This window comes from Anopheles nili, assembly GCF_943737925.1.
Source record: "Anopheles nili chromosome X unlocalized genomic scaffold, idAnoNiliSN_F5_01 X_unloc_26, whole genome shotgun sequence".
NCBI lineage: Eukaryota > Metazoa > Arthropoda > Insecta > Diptera > Culicidae > Anopheles > Anopheles nili.
Window position 1 is genome coordinate 30,001 of NW_026525485.1, and position 10,000 is coordinate 40,000.

Sequence of the window (10,000 nt, forward strand, 5' to 3'; positions counted from 1 at the left end):
GGTCCTATGCACTCTCCGTGTTTGGTTCATCGCTCATCTCTACATTACGCCGAGCTCAACTAGTATTGTTCGTTTCACCGTTTGATGCGAGATCGGGGTATACCCGGTACCGCGGTACTTCCCACCCAGGTTGAATGGCCGTACAACACTCAAGAAGTAACAACGTGCCGGTGCTAAGCACCGTCTCCTCAAGATCTACGAGTTCTGACACCTCTTGGCTACTTGACCCCTTTCCCGGTGGGTGCAAGTCACTCTACTCCGAGCCCTGGGACACCTTCCCAGGGTGTTTTCCATGTACCACTAACCCTTGGTTGGACACCTCTTGGCTACTTGACCCCTTTCCCGGTGGGTGCAAGTCACCGTGCGGAACCTTTCGGCCGCTCTCCCTAGGACTGTGTTGCAGGCAAGCACAGTGGTTCCGCGACCTAGAGACAGCGGCATCCCTTGTTACTACTACTCCGAGCCCTAGGACACCTTCCCAGGGTGTTTTCCATGTACCACTAGCCTCTGGTTGACCATCGGTGGAGGTACTTGATTTCACCCAAAACCACCCTAGGTCACCGTTCCGACCGCCCAGCTACCGTTAAAACGCCTCCGGACACCAGGACACACCTTCCCGGTACCAGAACCAGTCGTAGTTGCCGTCACCCAAATTTCATACAACCGTCACCCACGGGCCGAAACACCTTGCCACTACATGAGTCTAGTATTAGGTCCTAGGGTCTCTTTTCGACAACTCCCGACCTCCCTGATATCGAATCGTCAGTTTACATGAGGAGGCTAAACTTTCTATGACGACTCAGTACAACCATACCTCCCTATAATAGTGAAATGTCAAATTCTAGGGCTTTTTGGCCATGAAAAATTCTGAAGCTCGGCACGAGCAAACATGACCCATGCTTGTATCTCCGAAACTATGAGTCTGACAGTTTTGCACCCTTCTGCGGAAAGTTGTGTCTCGGTGAGCCTAAAAAGTCAGTAGAACACCACGAAACGATCCGACCACTCCTTCGACCTGTTTTGGGGTTTTGCAGTTTTCCATGGGGTATTTTGTATGGGGAAAACCGACCCATGCCCGTATCTCCGTACCTAAGCGTCTGACGGTCTTGGACCCCTTAAGGTAAAAGTTGCATTCCGTCGAGCTGAACATTTCACTAGAACATCGCGAAACGATCCGACGACTCCTTCTGGGAGTTTTTGGGGTCGGAAGGTTTTCTGGGACTTAGTCTCTGGAGCAACATTTCTGAAGCTCGGCACGGGCAACCACGCACGTGTCTTATATCTCCGTAAGTAAGTGTCTGACGGTCTTGGACACCTTTAGCAAAAAGTTGCGCCCTATCGAATGGAACATTTCACTAGAACACCACGAAACGATCCGACCACTCCTTCGACCTGTTTTGGGGTTTTGCAGTTTCCCATGGGGTATTTTGTATGGGGAAAACCGACCCATGCCCGTATCTCCGTACCTAAGCGTCTGACGGTCTTGGACCCCTTTAGGTAAAAGTTGCATTTCGTCGAGCTGAACATTTCACTAGAACATCGCAAAACGATCCGACGACTCCTTCTGGGAGTTTTTGGGGTCGGAAGGTTTTCTGGGACTTAGTCTCTGGAGCAACATTTCTGAAGCTCGGCACGAGCAACCACGCACGTGTCTTATATCTCCGTAAGTAAGGGTCTGACGGTCTTGGACACCTTTAGCAAAAAGTTGCGCCCTATCGAATGGAACATTTCACTAGAACACCACGAAACGATCCGACCACTCCTTCGACCTGTTTTGGGGTTTTGCAGTTTTCCATGGGGTATTTTGTATGGGGAAAACCGACCCATGCCCGTATCTCCGTACCTAAGCGTCTGACGGTCTTGGACCCCTTTAGGTAAAAGTTGCACTCCGTCGAGCTGAACATTTCACTAGAACATCGCGAAACGATCCGACGACTCCTTCTGGGAATTTTTGGGGTCCGAAGGTTTTCTGGGACTTAGTCTCTGGAGCAACATTTCTGAAGCTCGGCACGAGCAACCACGCACGTGTCTTATATCTCCGTAAGTAAGGGTCTGACGGTCTTGGACACCTTTAGCAAAAAGTTGCGCCCTATCGAATGGAACATTTCACTAGAACACCACGAAACGATCCGACCACTCCTTCGACCTGTTTTGGGGTTTTGCAGTTTTCCATGGGGTATTTTGTATGGGGAAAACCGACCCATGCCCGTATCTCCGTACCTAAGCGTCTGACGGTCACAGACCCCTTTAGGTAAAAGTTGCATTCCGTCGAGCTGAACATTTCACTAGAACATCGCGAAACGATCCGACGACTCCTTCTGGGAGTTTTTGGGGTCGGAAGGTTTTCTGGGACTTAGTCTCTGGAGCAACATTTCTGAAGCTCGGCACGGGCAACCACGCACGTGTCTTATATCTCCGTAAGTAAGTGTCTGACGGTCTTGGACACCTTTAGCAAAAAGTTGCGCCCTATCGAATGGAACATTTCACTAGAACACCACGAAACGATCCGACCACTCCTTCGACCTGTTTTGGGGTTTTGCAGTTTTCCATGGGGTATTTTGTATGGGGAAAACCGACCCATGCCCGTATCTCCGTACCTAAGCGTCTGACGGTCTTGCACCCCTTTAGGTAAAAGTTGCATTCCGTCAAGCTGAACATTTCACTAGAACATCGCAAAACGATCCGACGACTCCTTCTGGGAGTTTTTGGGGTCCGAAGGTTTTCTGGGACTTTGTCTCTGGAGCAACATTTCTGAAGCTCGGCACGAGCAACCACGCACGTGTCTTATATCTCCGTAAGTAAGGGTCTGACGGTCTTGGACACCTTTAGCAAAAAGTTGCGCCCTATCGAATGGAACATTTCACTAGAACACCACGAAACGATCCGACCACTCCTTCGACCTGTTTTGGGGTTTTGCAGTTTTCCATGGGGTATTTTGTATGGGGAAAACCGACCCATGCCCGTATCTCCGTACCTAAGCGTCTGACGGTCTTGGACCCCTTTAGGTAAAAGTTGCACTCCGTCGAGCTGAACATTTCACTAGAACATCGCGAAACGATCCGACGACTCCTTCTGGGAATTTTTGGGGTCCGAAGGTTTTCTGGGACTTAGTCTCTGGAGCAACATTTCTGAAGCTCGGCACGAGCAACCACGCACGTGTCTTATATCTCCGTAAGTAAGGGTCTGACGGTCTTGGACACCTTTAGCAAAAAGTTGCGCCCTATCGAATGGAACATTTCACTAGAACACCACGAAACGATCCGACCACTCCTTCGACCTGTTTTGGGGTTTTGCAGTTTTCCATGGGGTATTTTGTATGGGGAAAACCGACCCATGCCCGTATCTCCGTACCTAAGCGTCTGACGGTCACAGACCCCTTTAGGTAAAAGTTGCATTCCGTCGAGCTGAACATTTCACTAGAACATCGCGAAACGATCCGACGACTCCTTCTGGGAGTTTTTGGGGTCGGAAGGTTTTCTGGGACTTAGTCTCTGGAGCAACATTTCTGAAGCTCGGCACGGGCAACCACGCACGTGTCTTATATCTCCGTAAGTAAGTGTCTGACGGTCTTGGACACCTTTAGCAAAAAGTTGCGCCCTATCGAATGGAACATTTCACTAGAACACCACGAAACGATCCGACCACTCCTTCGACCTGTTTTGGGGTTTTGCAGTTTTCCATGGGGTATTTTGTATGGGGAAAACCGACCCATGCCCGTATCTCCGTACCTAAGCGTCTGACGGTCTTGCACCCCTTTAGGTAAAAGTTGCATTCCGTCAAGCTGAACATTTCACTAGAACATCGCAAAACGATCCGACGACTCCTTCTGGGAGTTTTTGGGGTCCGAAGGTTTTCTGGGACTTTGTCTCTGGAGCAACATTTCTGAAGCTCGGCACGAGCAACCACGCACGTGTCTTATATCTCCGTAAGTAAGTGTCTGACGGTCTTGGACACCTTTAGCAAAAAGTTGCGTATAACCATCCTCGTCAATACTCTCGAACACTGTAACTCGATCCGACCACTCCTTGGTATACTTTTGTGGGTTGCCAGTTTCGGTTGGGACTTAGTCTCTGGAGACCAAATTCTGAAGCTCGGCGTGGGTACCGACTTTTCGTGCACGTCCGAGGGCCTCGACCGCCCCGAGAACCCGGACCTTCAGGATTTTGGCCATTTTTGGGGGTGCACAAAAGTGTTCGTAATCAACCTCGGATTGTACTTTTCATCATCTAGGGGCACCGTAGGGACCGAAAAAAGTGGTTTCGCATGATAGTCCACCTCGACCCATGTCGACCCTTGCGCGACCCCGACCTTCAGGATTTTGCTCTACGGAAGGGGGTCTACTTGTGCGCAACCCCGACCTTCAGGATTTTGCTCTACGGAAGGGGGTGCACAAAAGTGTTCGTAATCAACCTCGGATTGTACTTTTCATCATCTAGGGGCACCGTAGGGACCGAAAAAAGTGGTTTCGCATGATAGTCCACCTCGACCCATGTCGACCCTTGCGCGACCCCGACCTTCAGGATTTTGCTCTACGGAAGGGGGTGCACAAAAGTGTTCGTAATCAACCTCGGATTGTACTTTTCATCATCTAGGGGCACCATGGGGACCGAAAAAAGTGGTTTCGCATGATAGTCCACCTCGACCCATGTCGACCCTTGCGCGACCCCGACCTTCAGGATTTTGCTCTACGGAAGGGGGTGCACAAAAGTGTTCGTAATCAACCTCGGATTGTACTTTTCATCATCTAGGGGCACCGTAGGGACCGAAAAAAGTGGTTTCGCATGATAGTCCACCTCGACCCATGTCGACCCTTGCGCGACCCCGACCTTCAGGATTTTGCTCTACGGAAGGGGGTCTACTTGTGCGCAACCCCGACCTTCAGGATTTTGCTCTACGGAAGGGGGTGCACAAAAGTGTTCGTAATCAACCTCGGATTGTACTTTTCATCATCTAGGGGCACCGTAGGGACCGAAAAAAGTGGTTTCGCATGATAGTCCACCTCGACCCATGTCGACCCTTGCGCGACCCCGACCTTCAGGATTTTGCTCTACGGAAGGGGGTCTACTTGTGCGCAACCCCGACCTTCAGGATTTTGCTCTACGGAAGGGGGTGCACAAAAGTGTTCGTAATCAACCTCGGATTGTACTTTTCATCATCTAGGGGCACCGTAGGGACCGAAAAAAGTGGTTTCGCATGATAGTCCACCTCGACCCATGTCGACCCTTGCGCGACCCCGACCTTCAGGATTTTGCTCTACGGAAGGGGGTGCACAAAAGTGTTCGTAATCAACCTCGGATTGTACTTTTCATCATCTAGGGGCACCGTAGGGACCGAAAAAAGTGGTTTCGCATGATAGTCCACCTCGACCCATGTCGACCCTTGCGCGACCCCGACCTTCAGGATTTTGCTCTACGGAAGGGGGTGCACAAAAGTGTTCGTAATCAACCTCGGATTGTACTTTTCATCATCTAGGGGCACCATGGGGACCGAAAAAAGTGGTTTCGCATGATAGTCCACCTCGACCCATGTCGACCCTTGCGCGACCCCGACCTTCAGGATTTTGCTCTACGGAAGGGGGTGCACAAAAGTGTTCGTAATCAACCTCGGATTGTACTTTTCATCATCTAGGGGCACCGTAGGGACCGAAAAAAGTGGTTTCGCATGATAGTCCACCTCGACCCATGTCGACCCTTGCGCGACCCCGACCTTCAGGATTTTGCTCTACGGAAGGGGGTCTACTTGTGCGCAACCCCGACCTTCAGGATTTTGCTCTACGGAAGGGGGTGCACAAAAGTGTTCGTAATCAACCTCGGATTGTACTTTTCATCATCTAGGGGCACCGTAGGGACCGAAAAAAGTGGTTTCGCATGATAGTCCACCTCGACCCATGTCGACCCTTGCGCGACCCCGACCTTCAGGATTTTGCTCTACGGAAGGGGGTCTACTTGTGCGCAACCCCGACCTTCAGGATTTTGCTCTACGGAAGGGGGTCGACTTGTGCGCAACCCCGACCTTCAGGATTTTGCTCTACGGAAGGGGGTGCACAAAAGTGTTCGTAATCAACCTCGGATTGTACTTTTCATCATCTAGGGGCACCGTAGGGACCGAAAAAAGTGGTTTCGCATGATAGTCCACCTCGACCCATGTCGACCCTTGCGCGACCCCGACCTTCAGGATTTTGCTCTACGGAAGGGGGTCTACTTGTGCGCAACCCCGACCTTCAGGATTTTGCTCTACGGAAGGGGGTGCACAAAAGTGTTCGTAATCAACCTCGGATTGTACTTTTCATCATCTAGGGGCACCGTAGGGACCGAAAAAAGTGGTTTCGCATGATAGTCCACCTCGACCCATGTCGACCCTTGCGCGACCCCGACCTTCAGGATTTTGCTCTACGGAAGGGGGTCGACTTGTGCGCAACCCCGACCTTCAGGATTTTGCTCTACGGAAGGGGGTGCACAAAAGTGTTCGTAATCAACCTCGGATTGTACTTTTCATCATCTAGGGGCACCGTAGGGACCGAAAAAAGTGGTTTCGCATGATAGTCCACCTCGACCCATGTCGACCCTTGCGCGACCCCGACCTCCAGGATTTTGCTCTACGGAAGGGGGTCTACTTGTGCGCAACCCCGACCTTCAGGATTTTGCTCTACGGAAGGGGGTGCACAAAAGTGTTCGTAATCAACCTCGGATTGTACTTTTCATCATCTAGGGGCACCGTAGGGACCGAAAAAAGTGGTTTCGCATGATAGTCCACCTCGACCCATGTCGACCCTTGCGCGACCCCGACCTTCAGGATTTTGCTCTACGGAAGGGGGTCTACTTGTGCGCAACCCCGACCTTCAGGATTTTGCTCTACGGAAGGGGGTGCACAAAAGTGTTCGTAATCAACCTCGGATTGTACTTTTCATCATCTAGGGGCACCGTAGGGACCGAAAAAAGTGGTTTCGCATGATAGTCCACCTCGACCCATGTCGACCCTTGCGCGACCCCGACCTTCAGGATTTTGCTCTACGGAAGGGGGTCTACTTGTGCGCAACCCCGACCTTCAGGATTTTGCTCTACGGAAGGGGGTGCACAAAAGTGTTCGTAATCAACCTCGGATTGTACTTTTCATCATCTAGGGGCACCGTAGGGACCGAAAAAAGTGGTTTCGCATGATAGTCCACCTCGACCCATGTCGACCCTTGCGCGACCCCGACCTTCAGGATTTTGCTCTACGGAAGGGGGTCTACTTGTGCGCAACCCCGACCTTCAGGATTTTGCTCTACGGAAGGGGGTGCACAAAAGTGTTCGTAATCAACCTCGGATTGTACTTTTCATCATCTAGGGGCACCGTAGGGACCGAAAAAAGTGGTTTCGCATGATAGTCCACCTCGACCCATGTCGACCCTTGCGCGACCCCGACCTTCAGGATTTTGCTCTACGGAAGGGGGTGCACAAAAGTGTTCGTAATCAACCTCGGATTGTACTTTTCATCATCTAGGGGCACCATGGGGACCGAAAAAAGTGGTTTCGCATGATAGTCCACCTCGACCCATGTCGACCCTTGCGCGACCCCGACCTTCAGGATTTTGCTCTACGGAAGGGGGTCTACTTGTGCGCGACCCCGACCTTCAGGATTTTGCTCTACGGAAGGGGGTGCACAAAAGTGTTCGTAATCAACCTCGGATTGTACTTTTCATCATCTAGGGGCACCGTAGGGACCGAAAAAAGTGGTTTCGCATGATAGTCCACCTCGACCCATGTCGACCCTTGCGCGACCCCGACCTTCAGGATTTTGCTCTACGGAAGGGGGTGCACAAAAGTGTTCGTAATCAACCTCGGATTGTACTTTTCATCATCTAGGGGCACCGTAGGGACCGAAAAAAGTGGTTTCGCATGATAGTCCACCTCGACCCATGTCGACCCTTGCGCGACCCCGACCTTCAGGATTTTGCTCTACGGAAGGGGGTGCACACTTGCGCGACCCCGACCTTCAGGATTTTGCTCTACGGAAGGGGGTGCACAAAAGTGTTCGTAATCAACCTCGGATTGTACTTTTCATCATCTAGGGGCACCGTAGGGACCGAAAAAAGTGGTTTCGCATGATAGTCCACCTCGACCCATGTCGACCCTTGCGCGACCCCGACCTTCAGGATTTTGCTCTACGGAAGGGGGTGCACAAAAGTGTTCGTAATCAACCTCGGATTGTACTTTTCATCATCTAGGGGCACCGTAGGGACCGAAAAAAGTGGTTTCGCATGATAGTCCACCTCGACCCATGTCGACCCTTGCGCGACCCCGACCTTCAGGATTTTGCTCTACGGAAGGGGGTCTACTTGTGCGCAACCCCGACCTTCAGGATTTTGCTCTACGGAAGGGGGTCTACTTGTGCGCAACCCCGACCTTCAGGATTTTGCTCTACGGAAGGGGGTGCACAAAAGTGTTCGTAATCAACCTCGGATTGTACTTTTCATCATCTAGGGGCACCGTAGGGACCGAAAAAAGTGGTTTCGCATGATAGTCCACCTCGACCCATGTCGACCCTTGCGCGACCCCGACCTTCAGGATTTTGCTCTACGGAAGGGGGTCTACTTGTGCGCAACCCCGACCTTCAGGATTTTGCTCTACGGAAGGGGGTGCACAAAAGTGTTCGTAATCAACCTCGGATTGTACTTTTCATCATCTAGGGGCACCGTAGGGACCGAAAAAAGTGGTTTCGCATGATAGTCCACCTCGACCCATGTCGACCCTTGCGCGACCCCGACCTTCAGGATTTTGCTCTACGGAAGGGGGTCTACTTGTGCGCAACCCCGACCTTCAGGATTTTGCTCTACGGAAGGGGGTGCACAAAAGTGTTCGTAATCAACCTCGGATTGTACTTTTCATCATCTAGGGGCACCGTAGGGACCGAAAAAAGTGGTTTCGCATGATAGTCCACCTCGACCCATGTCGACCCTTGCGCGACCCCGACCTTCAGGATTTTGCTCTACGGAAGGGGGTGCACAAAAGTGTTCGTAATCAACCTCGGATTGTACTTTTCATCATCTAGGGGCACCATGGGGACCGAAAAAAGTGGTTTCGCATGATAGTCCACCTCGACCCATGTCGACCCTTGCGCGACCCCGACCTTCAGGATTTTGCTCTACGGAAGGGGGTCTACTTGTGCGCGACCCCGACCTTCAGGATTTTGCTCTACGGAAGGGGGTGCACAAAAGTGTTCGTAATCAACCTCGGATTGTACTTTTCATCATCTAGGGGCACCGTAGGGACCGAAAAAAGTGGTTTCGCATGATAGTCCACCTCGACCCATGTCGACCCTTGCGCGACCCCGACCTTCAGGATTTTGCTCTACGGAAGGGGGTGCACAAAAGTGTTCGTAATCAACCTCGGATTGTACTTTTCATCATCTAGGGGCACCGTAGGGACCGAAAAAAGTGGTTTCGCATGATAGTCCACCTCGACCCATGTCGACCCTTGCGCGACCCCGACCTTCAGGATTTTGCTCTACGGAAGGGGGTGCACACTTGCGCGACCCCGACCTTCAGGATTTTGCTCTACGGAAGGGGGTGCACAAAAGTGTTCGTAATCAACCTCGGATTGTACTTTTCATCATCTAGGGGCACCGTAGGGACCGAAAAAAGTGGTTTCGCATGATAGTCCACCTCGACCCATGTCGACCCTTGCGCGACCCCGACCTTCAGGATTTTGCTCTACGGAAGGGGGTGCACACTTGCGCGACCCCGACCTTCAGGATTTTGCTCTACGGAAGGGGGTGCACAAAAGTGTTCGTAATCAACCTCGGATTGTACTTTTCATCATCTAGGGGCACCGTAGGGACCGAAAAAAGTGGTTTCGCATGATAGTCCACCTCGACCCATGTCGACCCTTGCGCGACCCCGACCTTCAGGATTTTGCTCTACGGAAGGGGGTCTACTTGTGCGCAACCCCGACCTTCAGGATTTTGCTCTACGGAAGGGGGTGCACAAAAGTGTTCGTAATCAACCTCGGATTGTACTTTT